Below are 12,709 nucleotides of genomic sequence, written 5' to 3'. Positions count from 1 at the left end.
TCTGGCTGATCTCCTTCACCGTAATAGTCATAGAAGTGATAAACACGTTTGTGCAATCGAATCCCTGCCATTTACACAATTTCTGAGCACGTATGGGCCCATCAAAATTGCACCGCTTTTTTCTCTCGTGCAAGTTCCACAGTTGCAAGTACGACCTGCATTCCCTGGACTCTTTCGTGTAATGCTTGTCCAAGTTACATAACCGACCCTCATCAGAGAATCTCTCTTTCCTTCTTTTTTTAATTTTTTCTTGCGAATGGCTGAAGCTGCTCGATTAGCTGCGCTGATACACGGCAGTGCCTATTCCATTTTTCGTAGAATACAAACTTGTTGCGTAACCTTTCCAACTTGTATGCGCACGTGCGTGCTGAACAACGTGGAATGTATATGTGTGTTCACAAGATACCAGAAACCATTAGAACCGCTAAAGATATAATTTGAAGAAAAGAGGAAGAGGAAAGAGATATTCCTGGAACTTTCTTGATTTCTTCCGTTTTTCTTTGTTTTTCTTTTCAAAACCTGTGAGAGAATGTTGTGCAAGTTTGTTATCTATCGATCATAGTTGTTTATGCAACTCATCAACATGTTTATCGACGCAATTGAATAAATAGACTTGAATAAAAATGTAGAGATTTTCTTCGCTCATCAAATACTATATTATGATTACTGTATTTTAGGTATTTTCTATATTTATCTATTGTTACGTCCAGTGACTCAGAATCCATTCCCCGGTCGAGGCGGCCATTAGCTATGCAAATATAATTAGCTGGACCACAATAATCCTAAGGAACTATTATAAAACTAAACATTTATATTTTACCATTAGGGCCCTTAATTGTTATAAAATATATGCAAGTCGAGACGTTCCTTATGATTATTACTGCACAAGGTAAAAATGGGAAGGTCGGGGTTTTTTTCACGTTCAACGTTCCTTTCCACCCACAAGCGACCTCACTAGGCGACCAACACTCAGCAATAGTTTTCCTCTGCGATAACATCGTCACCGAACTTCACTGGTTTCTGCCTTCATTCGGAAAGTGAGGGAAATTGGCGTTACTGTTAATTGGTCAATTTCCATGTTGGTGGTTAGGGAAGGGTGCTAGTCGCCCTTAAAAGAAAGTTCGAGAAGAGGAAGCGTCGTTCGTGAGAAAATAGATTTCTCCTATTTTCTCGTAGTTGGGACGAGGACTGTTTGTCGGTTTGAAGGACTTTAGTTAAACAGATCTTAAGATTTATAGCAGGTCCTCGGGCTAGCTGAACATGTACTGTGGAGACGCGTCGACATCTGGTAATCATCTTACTCGAAGAATAGAGTCTGCGTGTGGCGAGCCACGGGACAGAAATCGTTGAAATGCTTACCGTCGTGCCCCGTCCTAAGTATTTCTTTTAAGGAGAGCTATAGAGTTACTTCATGCCTTTGTTAGACAAAACGTTCATCCCTTGACCGCGGCTACGTTCGGCGACTGGTTGTCGCCTCGAGCCCAAGCTCACTATCATAAACCTCGAACAATCGGAGCGACATTTGTTTAATCTAAATTACGACATTACGGTATTCCCGAGAATCCAAGGAGAGGTTCCGGTGTTTTTCCATCTCCGACATGTATATACATGAAAAAGAGTACTCGATAAATTTCGTCATTTGTTTAGCTATTTCATATTTTTCCTTTGAACAATCAGATGAATATGGAAGATGATAGTTTCACAGTGTATAAAGAAGTTGTTTGGTAGTGTTTGAGCAACGAAGAACATCCTATGAAAGGCTCCAAGCCTTTTCACGCAATATCTCCTCCACGTTTTTACTATTAACGCCTTCCGCTCTCTCGATAGTATTTTTTTTTTTTATTGTCCACGATATCTCGCCGACATCAAATATTTATTTTTCTTCTGTAATGTGTTACACGCTCTCTTGCGCAAAATCAGCTCGATTAAACACAACGACGTTAGCAGGAATACGGAGAAATATCCAGCTTGATGATTTAATTTAGCTGTAGCATAGCGTTCGCGACTTATTCTTCATTAAGGCGTGTTTAATTGCACCAGGCTCGCATTGTGTCCGAGACGCTGGCTGATTACTTAATTCTAGCACACGTTACTCAATTGCTAATTACCCGAGCCGCGGAACTCCTGGCGATCCTAAATCGAAATTGTTTCGAAAGCCACAAGAATTTCCTATTTCATGAGAATTTCCATAATATCGATTTAATCATACCGCTTTCAAACAGTGCAATAAGATCATCATAAAAGACAGACATTCCCATTGAACATTATGGATTTCATAAGGCAGGCACATCAGCTCTTCTAATGGAGGAAATTCTAGCGCCTGACTTCAATAAGTCTGTTACGTGTACCGATTGCACAAACAACGAAATCTGAACACGCGTAAGCGATTTCACGAGGCGTATCGCGGCTCGTTGTTCAGCGTCTAAACGTTTCCATTGGCTACGGACTTACGTACGTCGAGTCACAGTTGAAAAATTTCCTGTAAATTTCTGATAACACGGAATACTATCTCGTCGAATTGATTTATAAAATTCGATTGACGTTAATAGTAGAAATTTTCTGATCGGTTATTATTTGTTTTTCAAAAATACATTATCCGAGATAAAATTGAAACCTCGAGACAAAATTTCTGTCAACACAAGATACTATTTCGTCGAATCGTCTGTAAAATTCTAATGACGTTCGTTAGAAATCTTCTAACTGATTATTATTTGCTTCTCAAAGGTACGACATTATTCGGTAATAATTCAAAATCAAGAGTACACTACGTGCGCACGTAGTAGAGTCTCGCTTATTGATAGCGCGCTTATTGATAATAATTCCTCTCTCATTTTCGATAATAGGCGAGAATAGGCAAAATTTAATTAGAATTATCGGAACTTTAATTATTGCACTTACGGAGTTTTATAACAATTATGGATTTTTATCTATTTTCAAGCTGAGCTAACGGTATATGTATAAGAGGATAACAAAGAGATGACGATATTCTTGCGCGCACTTTAACAAGCAACTTGAAACGACTTGGATACTATGGACCAACAGCGATCTAATGAGATTTTCGCTGCTTATACCTTCACGTACGCTATATAAAACCGCCATCAATAAAAATTCACGATTCACGGAAAGAAAGAGAATATAAAGGAGTGCATTTCTGCCGTGTGAAAAACGTTAACGGCGGTGCTGGGTGACCTCGTTAACCGAACACGTGGATTTTCGTGGTAATACCTTTTTCTATCGTGCCTGCATAATTCCACCGTAATGAGTGGCTTTGATGCTTATAATTCCACCGGTATCGCTTCCGATAGCAGAGTTTCCAGCTAACGATACTTCTCTTCGCTTTGACCAAATGTTTCATTCCATCATAATCCTTAACAAAGTCAATGTGGAAATTTCATCAGAGAAGAGAACCTTGAAATTTCTTAATTCCGTAGAAAACAGTATCAATTGTGCGTTACTAAATTCCTACGCGAATAGGTACAGTATCGTAGAAAATATGAGTAGGAGGAGCTTGAGTGAAACTTTGGTTGTTAATGGCATCGATAGTAGATGTATCGCTATGTTTCCTTTGAGTTTAGTGTTGCAAAAGCACCAAGATTATAGGAATTTAGAGAGGATTATCCGGACAAAGACGACTATATAGAGACAGCCTTAACGTAGAGGAAGGAAATAATAATGACCCGAAAAATAATTATCATTAAATTAAAAATAAAGCAAACAAATTACATCTGTACTTAAAAACTATCTATTTATATCTTAAAAAGGTCTAGTATTTACCGCGTAACCGATAGTTAGACTAAAAAGAAAATTCATAATAATCACTACTCTTGTTGTTGTTACACGAGACAATCTCACCTTAAGATATTTAACCAATTTCATAGCAATAAAAATAATGGTTGGAACGAAAATGTCCTAAAGGATGTAACACAATTGAAGGATATTCAAAGGAATTGTGCGAGCATTTTATGCGGTTAATTTAATCAAGTAGGCGCCGACATAAATCCAGGCGAGCGCATTCTCGCGAATGTCGTGGAAAAAGGAATACTCTCGAGTATTTCAGGCACTATAGGCAAGGGTCTTTTGTGAGCTGCATAATAGTAAAAGCATACTTGATAATTGGCGTCCCTCGATCCACGAAAGACAATGCAAACTCGTGTTTACACACGAACATGTACACAATTCTTTGGCAAAGGAATTTAAGCAAATTTATGCCTGTAAATGATAGTTCACGCGAATTGACGATTCATCGCCTCTCGAGCGCAATTGATATCGTTCCAAGGTAGCCATTGTTGACTCGTTACATTCTCGAAATTTCTCTCCCGATTTTATCGCCTTAGTAATGTGTACGTTGGCAATAATGCACCTTTTTCCAAAAAAACATGTCGTTGGGGGCCAATTAATCTGACGTCATTCAGCTTTGAGACAATTTACGATAAGTGTAGTAGGTGAAATACAATTCAGTAGGGTCGTAAAGCGTTAAGCAAGGTCACTAATTGATCTAACTACAATTAAGGCCGTACGTAAGAGTCTGCCCCAGATTTTAAAAATTTATATCATCGCCAGTGGTTCAACGACGTGTCATAAAGTTGGAGTTTTCAATATAGAAATTACTCGAAAATATTATTCTGTTTTTAAATAAATAAACTTTTTGGAAATAGAATTTTGGGAACAGAAGTAGAACTGCAGAAATAGAAGCAGGATTTCATTCACTTGGACTCTATTTGTTGGAAGGAAGTTTTATTTAATATCCGACTAACTGAACTTTTGTCGATTGAATTCACTTATCTACTATTTTACCCACTCGAGATATTCAGAACGGATGAACACAAGGTGTAATGAAACTGTTCAAACTTTGAATCATCCCTTAAACTCGAAGTGTCTCGTTTAATTCGACAGAGAGCCGGTAAACCGATCTCCGGCCACTTTAATCATCCAACAATTTCACGCTGGGATTCGCTCGAACGCCGCTATCTTTCCCGGTTGACGCGAAATCTCATTCGAAGATGGAAGAACCTTCAACCGTGTGGAACAGCAGTTGTATTTTCGAGCTATCGCGGGGTGACGCAATCGCGAGGAAACACGTCAACGGGAGTCGTAAATTCCCGTTACGATCCTAATGATCGACGCCGCGAGTAGATCGATCCCCTGATTTCCGTTAAGATAATAGGGGTGGTTGAATTAATATAACTCCGTGATTGGTAGGGTTATGATCATATTTTTCTCCAACAGCTTCGTTTAATCACACACAATAGTAACGTCGTTGAGTCTGAAGATTGCCTGGATCTTGCTCAGATTCTGACTGCCAATCTGAGAGAGGAAGGCTCGTGGGTCGTAGTAGATGTGGCGATTGATCAGATCCAACTTTGACTGAATCGAATCAACAGGATCAACCGAAAGATTGAATGAGGAGACGTCGACTGCTTGACTCCGACTGTTTGACTTGGGTGGCTTGCACTGACGACTGACTCGAACGACTGACTGATTCGTACTACTCGAACGACTAACTCGTACTACTACGAACGACTGACTCGTACGTCTACCTGTGTCAATGACGATGGAGGTTTTGAACGAAGTAAGCTGATTCGTTGTTCGTACTTTCCGTTATGAACATGAGGACACAGATCCCCGTTACCATTAGCTAAGACGTTAACGGTTGAAGTTGGGATATGGAAGCATCCTAACGGCATGACTCGTGGGAAAACCCAGATGTTTCTAATCTCTAAATGCCTGATTTTCCTTGTCATATAATTAACAATTTTTCCCGTCATAACTACCAGCTTACTCCGTAATATTTAAGAACGTTCAATAAACCTAAGGACCTTTTAAGTACCCGCTATAAACCGAAAATGCTTGCAGGATTCAAGGTTTCTGCAAGCTAATGAGAATCGGTTTATGGTGGGCCTTAGTTTTATTGAGGGTTCTCTAATGACGTTTGGGTCTGGACGGTCAGACATTAAAGTACGTCGCGCGGACCTCTTCACGCGACGTAACATCCTCCCCCCGTTGAGAGAATCCCGATCAAAAGTCCATGGATGGTATCAGGGGGAACTTTCGTCTGCGTTCTCCGCTGTTCGTGGTTGTCCGGGTTCCTCCGATTCCGGTTGACAGGGTAGTGGAATCAATCGTTTGACGCCGCGATCCAGGATGCTCGTCGCTGTCTTCACCGTGGCTGTCCGTATAATTCCGTCGGCTCCTGGGTGGACCTTAATGACGCGGCCCAAGGGCCAATGCATAGGTGGAACGTTGTCTTCTCGGAGAATTACGATTGTGCCCTCACGAATGCCATGTTTGCCCTTGTACCATTTGCTACGGCTGGTTAATTCGTTGAGATATTCTCGGTGCCATCGACTCCAAAATTCCTGCTTAAGCTGATGGATACGTTGCCAGTTAGATAAGTGGCTTGGTTGGATTGTCCTAAGATCTCGTTCCCGAATGTTGGTAAATGTGTCGCCTAACAAAAAATGTCCGGGAGTGAGGACTGGGAGATCGTTAGGATCTGTTGAGATGGGAGTAAGTGGACGGGAATTCAACATCGCTTCGATCTCAATAACCAGAGTATTGAGATGCTCGAAGGTCAAGAGTTCCGTGCCAACGGTGCGAATAAGATGCCGTTTAAATGATTTCACCGCGGCTTCCCATAAACCGCCAAAATGTGGTGAATTCGGAGGGTTGAATGACCACTGTATCTGCCGATCGGTGAGGAAGGTCTGCACCCTTTCTTGATGGTCGTCGGATTGTAATAGGAGGTGAAGTTCTTTCAACTCCCTGTTTGCTCCGACGAAGTTAGTTCCGTTGTCCGAAAGGATGGTCGCACAATGTCCTCTCCGAGAGATAAACCGGCGGAGCGCGGCAAGGAATGCGTCGGTTGTCAGATCGCTCACTAATTCGATATGAACGGTTTTGGTAGCCAGGCATATGAATATGGCGACGTACACCTTTACCCTTCGGCGATTACGATCCCTTCTCTCCTTGACATAGAACGGGCCGCAATAATCAACCCCGATGTTCGTAAAGGGCCGCGACTCGGTGATCCGTGACTCCGGCAGGTCTCCCATCAGATATTCTACTGATGGTGGATTGGCTCGGCAACAACGGACGCAGTTCTTGATGGTGCGCCATACTTGGCTTCGGCCGTCGACAGGCCAATAACGTTGTCTAATAGTGTATAGTGTGGCCTGGGTTCCGGAATGATGGTTGCGTCGATGCTCCTGGTCGATAATGAGCTCAGTCACTGATGATTTTGGCAGAATGATCGGATGCCTTTGGTGGAAGGGCATCTGTGAGTTAGTGAGTCATCCTCCGACTCGTATTATCCCTTCATTGTCGAGGAAAGGATTTAGGCGTTGGAGTTTCCCTCCCACGGACGTGGTCCGATCTTTTTGTAGTGAGCGAATCTCCTTCGAAAAATGGATGTTTTGTAGGAGTCTAAGCAATCTATTTTCTGCCGAAATGAGCTCATCTACTGTTAGAGATACTGCCCGGCTTTGCTTCTGTCTCCATCGAAAGCAGCGAGCGACGACTCTGGTTAGTTTTGACCATGACGAGTATTTTTCTAATATCGTATGGTCGACTGGGTTCGCTGCCAGGCAGGGTGACCTCTGTTGCTCAGGAATTTCGCCCGACGTAGTTGGGTTCCATGTTGGCCAATGCTCTTCGTTTTGCTGGAGCCATTATGGTCCATTTTTCCAAATGGACGGGCGCAGGAACTCCTTGGGCGTCTGACCTCGTGAGATGAGGTCCGCTGGGTTGTCGGCGGTGGGTACATGACGCCAATCGGAGAGGTTAGTCTTGAGTTGGATCTCGGCTACTCGGTTCGCCACAAATGTTTTTAACATATGCGGCGAGGTTTTGATCCACTGGAGCACGATGGTGGAATCAGTCCAGTATACGATCCGAGAGATCTCGATCGTCAGGGCTTTCTGGATTGATGCGATCAGGGTAGCCAGACGGAGTGCTCCGCTCAGTTCGAGTCGTGGGATCGTCTGTGTTTTGAGCGGAGCGACCTTTGACTTCGCGGTGAGTAGATGGGATTGCATGGAGCCGTCGGAACTAATGGTGCGGAGATAGACGCAGGCTCCGTAAGCCTTCTCGCTGGCATCGCAAAACCCGTGGAGTTCCATCCTAGTCGTTGCTGGTATTACAGCTTTTCGTGGAAACCGGACGTTGTTTATCAACGCTAATTGGGTGTAGTACCGGCTCCATTCCGTATGCAAATCCGCGGGAAGTGATTCATCCCAGTTGATCTTTAATGACCATATATGTTGCAAAATAATCTTTGCTCGAATTATCACTGGAGCTAGCAATCCTAATGGATCATAAATTCTGGCGATCACCGAACTTATTGATCGCTTTGTAACGCGTGGGAGATCAGCTAGGGTATCGACCGAATAGAGGATTGAATCAACTTGGGACTCCCAAAAAACCCCGAGGGTTTTTAGGGTCTGAGACTCACCTAATTGTAGCTTCCGGCATTTGTCTTGTTCGGATAGCCCCTTCAGTACGTCCGAATCGTTGGACGCCCTTCCTCTAATATTGAAGCCGCCTGATTGCAGAAGGTCGGTGAGCTCCTTCCGAATCGACAGTACCTCTTCCTTCGTATCAGCTCCGGTGAGGGCGTCGTCTACGTAGAAGTCTCGCTTTAATACCAGTGATGCTCGCGGGAATTGGTGTCCCTCGTCGTCTGCCAATTGTTTGAGACACCGTATGGCCAAGTATGGAGCGGCTGACAACCCAAACGTCACGGTGTTAAGTTGATAGGAGTCGATCTCACCGTCGGAATTGCGCCACAGAATTTGTTGATATTTCCTATCTTCTGGGCGTATCAATATCTGGCGATACATTTTTTCAATATCGCCAGTTAGAACATACTGGTGAGACCGGAATCTAAGTAGGATGTCGAATAGATCCTCCTGCAACTTTGGTCCGGTGAGCAAAGTATCGTTTAGCAATACTCCAGTGTTGCTTGCCGCTGATCCATCGAACACAACCCGGAGCTTAGTGGTGTCGCTTGATTCCTTGATCACGCTGTGATGTGGCAGATGATACTCGTGATTAGCGAGGTGACCAGGGTCGATCTTCGTCGCGTGACCCAAGTCTATGTACTCTTGGATCACATTACTGTACGCGATTTCGTATGAGTTATCGCGTTGGAATCGGCGGTGGAGTGATGCGAGTCGTCTCATCGCTAGTGCCTTGGTTGATCCAAGGAATGGGAGCTGGCTGTGAAATGGAAGGGCGACAATGTATCGTCCTTCGCTGGTGCGTCGGACGTGATCTCGGAAGTGTTTTTCGCATCGTCGCTCTGCCTCTGAGAGATGTTGAATCGGGGGTCCTTCGTCGATTTCCCAAAACCGCGCGAGATCAGCTTGCAGAGCCGTTGTGGAGGCGTGGAATGCATTTGTCGCGATTTGGTAAGTTGGACTCCCCCCGATTACCCAGCCGAATCGGGTTTTCTGTAAACGCAGTTCCGGCTCGTCTGGTCGCGTCAGATTAATCTGTCCGACGCACATCGAAGCAAGTGTCGTACCTGAACTCAGTAAGACATCGATCGGACCTGGCACATGAAATCGTGGATCGGCCAGATTGATATTCTTTGGTATTTCCAATGTCGAGCGATCGATGTGTTGACTTGGGATCAGGGTCGAGATAGCCGGAATGACGAGGAACGTTATTGTACGTTCATAGCTGCCGTCGGTTGACGTGATCGTAGCCGTTATGTATCGCCTTGCCGTCGTCGTTAAAGTATCGAGAACCCCAATTGGGACCGAACACTTCTTTTGTTTTATTCCAAGGGAATCGGCTAGTCTTCTAGTAATGAAGTTCATGCTGGATCCAGTATCGAGCAACGCACGGCAACGAATAGGTTGCCGTTTGTCGGTCAGCATGTTAACTTGTGCTGTAATTACTAGGTCATTGCACAATAATTTGGGATCTGATGGTCGGGTTTGATCGGTCCTTGTTGGGGTTCGGCGTGCCTGGCGTCAATTGTGTGTCTGTCTCGGACTGGTTGATGGACTTGAAGTCCGTGAAGTCCTTGGGTTGTGCTTCCTTGCGACCTTCCGAGTCTTTGACGGGGATGTCGATGATCTCCTGCTGGAAGGGGAGGAACCTTGATCTGAATTGGAGGAAGTCGACCTTACCTTTTGCCTGTCCCGATGTAGCATTGTATGATGGCGACCTCCACACACCCTACAAGACCCGGCATGACAATCCCGAGTTGTGTGTCCCGCACTCAGGCAGTTCAGACACAGGAGTGCACTTTTGACCTCCTTCAAGCGTTCACTGACGCTTTTGGCTCTGAAGGCGTCGCAATGCCAAATGGAGTGTTGGCCCTTGCAAGAATGGCAGGAATTCTTGACCCGGGATGCGGTGAATGTCTGTCCTCGTGTCTTACGCTGTCGGATTCTTTTGGATTGGTCCGGTGTTTTAATTTGTTTGATATCGGAAGGTGAGATGCCTGTGAGCGCTAGATTCTCGAGGTAATCTAGCAAATCGGTGTATTGAGGCACCTCCTTGTTGGTCAAGGTTAGCTCCCATTGTTGCCTGACGTAATCGGGTAGTTTGGAGCTGATGAGATTAAGAATGAGGCTATTCGGATGTACGGTTTGTCCCAAACTGCTTAGTGCGTCGAGGTTCTGTCTTACGACATTGGCCAAGTCTCTTAGGGCCATTGGAGAACAATGCGTCAGCTTTGAGTAGTCAATGATTGCAAATCCATGGCATGACACGATGCGTCGCGGACAATCGTACCTCTGCTTGAGAAGGCTCAGCGCCTTCGGATAGTTCTCCTCATGGAAAACTAGAGAATTCACACAACTCGCGGCTTCCCCTACTAAGGAAGCCCGCACATAATGGAATTTTTGTAAGGTGGTTAGGTGAGAGTTCATGTCGATAGTCGAGTTGAATGTGTTAAAAAATGCGTTCCAATTTTCGAATTTCCCGTCGAATGCTGGTAGCCGCATTTCTGGTAAATGCATTTTCGCTTCGGGAAAATCGGTGCCCTTTGATGGCGGCGGGATTGAAGATGGCTTTCCTTCCCGGAGATGCTGTATTCTCTCGTCCAGGGAACTGTACTGTTCCGACGCTACGCGTTCCTGAACGATATCCTCGTCCTCGATGTCGTCCAACTCGTCCTGGAGTGATAGGAATCGTTTCCACCCGGTTTTGAGTAGGGCTTGAGATGATCTCAAATATGCAAGATCTTGCATGCCTGACTGTTCGTATCTATCGATGCGGTCCCTTATAGTCGTTAACGTGCCTTCGAACAACTTATCACGTCGTTTCCTCAAGTTGTTGATCTTAGCTGGGGTCGGCATGATTCGGGATGTGGATCGACTTGAAATCTTCTTAAATTGATTACTCAGTTACGTCGGGACGCTGCCTGGTTGCGTGCCTCGACCAGTGTGTATATCTTTTGAAGGTGTTGCTCCTGACGTCGCTGACCTTAATGCAGTGATACACTTCCGCTGTTGGATTCAAAGGGAACACGTGGCACTGTGTGTGGACACTTACTTGACACTGGCACGTGATCCGGCTCGAAGGACCATGTATTTTCGAGCTATCGCGGGGAGACGCAATCGCGAGGAAACACGTCAACGGGAGTCGTAAATTCCCGTTACGATTCTAATGATCGACGCCGCGAGTAGATCGATCCCCTGATTTCCGTTAAGATAATAGGGGTGGTTGAATTAATATAACTCCGTGATTGGTAGGGTTATGATTATATTTTTCTCCAACAGCTTCGTTTAATCACACACAATAGTAACGTCGTTGAGTCTGAAGATTGCCTGGATCTTGCTCAGATTCTGACTGCCAATCTGAGAGAGGAAGGCTCGTGGGTCGTAGTAGATGTGGCGATTGATCAGATCCAACTTTGACTGAATCGAATCAACAGGATCAACCGAAAGACTGAATGAGGAGACGTCGACTGCTTGACTCCGACTGTTTGACTTGGGTGGCTTGCACTGACGACTGACTCGAACGACTGACTGATTCGTACTACTCGAACGACTAACTCGTACTACTACGAACGACTGACTCGTACGTCTACCTGTGTCAATGACGATGGAGGTTTTGAACGAAGTAAGCTGATTCGTTGTTCGTACTTTCCGTTATGAACATGAGGACACAGATCCCCGTTACCATTAGCTAAGACGTTAACGGTTGAAGTTGGGATATGGAAGCATCCTAACGGCATGACTCGTGGGAAAACCCAGATGTTTCTAATCTCTAAATGCCTGATTTTCCCTGTCATATAATTAACAATTTTTCCCGTCATAACTACCAGCTTACTCCGTAATATTTAAGAACGTTCAATAAACCTAAGGACCTTTTAAGTACCCGCTATAAACCGAAAATGCTTGCAGGATTCAAGGTTTCTGCAAGCTAATGAGAATCGGTTTATGGTGGGCCTTAGTTTTATTGAGGGTTCTCTAATGACGTTTGGGTCTGGACGGTCAGACATTAAAGTACGTCGCGCGGACCTTTTCACGCGACGTAACAGCAGTCAAACAGTGTATCAACGGAATGCTAAATCAAAGCTTTCGAAAGTGACTCTTATCGGTATAGTCACAATTTACGATAATGTGTTACGCACAGACAATATAAAAATTTGTCTCGAATGAAATACGTTCTTCATTAGAAAACAATTTAATAGATAGACTCACGAAAATTCCCACCTGGAACTCGTGAACTGTTTTTCAAAATACACTTA

General features: G+C 44.4%; 2 protein-coding genes across 3 annotated transcripts in view; one reads left to right on the top strand and one right to left on the bottom strand.

Annotated features, from left to right (window-relative positions):
• The window catches only part of LOC126927110 (uncharacterized), a 332,444-nt gene that overhangs the window by 120,614 nt on the left and 199,121 nt on the right, over window positions 1–12,709 (top strand). The gene's annotated exons all lie outside the window — the stretch shown is intronic.
• Window positions 1–12,709, bottom strand: part of LOC126927119 (6-phosphofructo-2-kinase/fructose-2,6-bisphosphatase-like) — a 129,440-nt gene that overhangs the window by 33,687 nt on the left and 83,044 nt on the right. The gene's annotated exons all lie outside the window — the stretch shown is intronic.

Source organism: Bombus affinis, unplaced genomic scaffold (genome assembly GCF_024516045.1).
Source record: "Bombus affinis isolate iyBomAffi1 unplaced genomic scaffold, iyBomAffi1.2 ctg00000075.1, whole genome shotgun sequence".
In the NCBI taxonomy this organism is placed as follows: domain Eukaryota; kingdom Metazoa; phylum Arthropoda; class Insecta; order Hymenoptera; family Apidae; genus Bombus; species Bombus affinis.
This window is presented reverse-complemented; position numbering and strand designations above follow the sequence as displayed.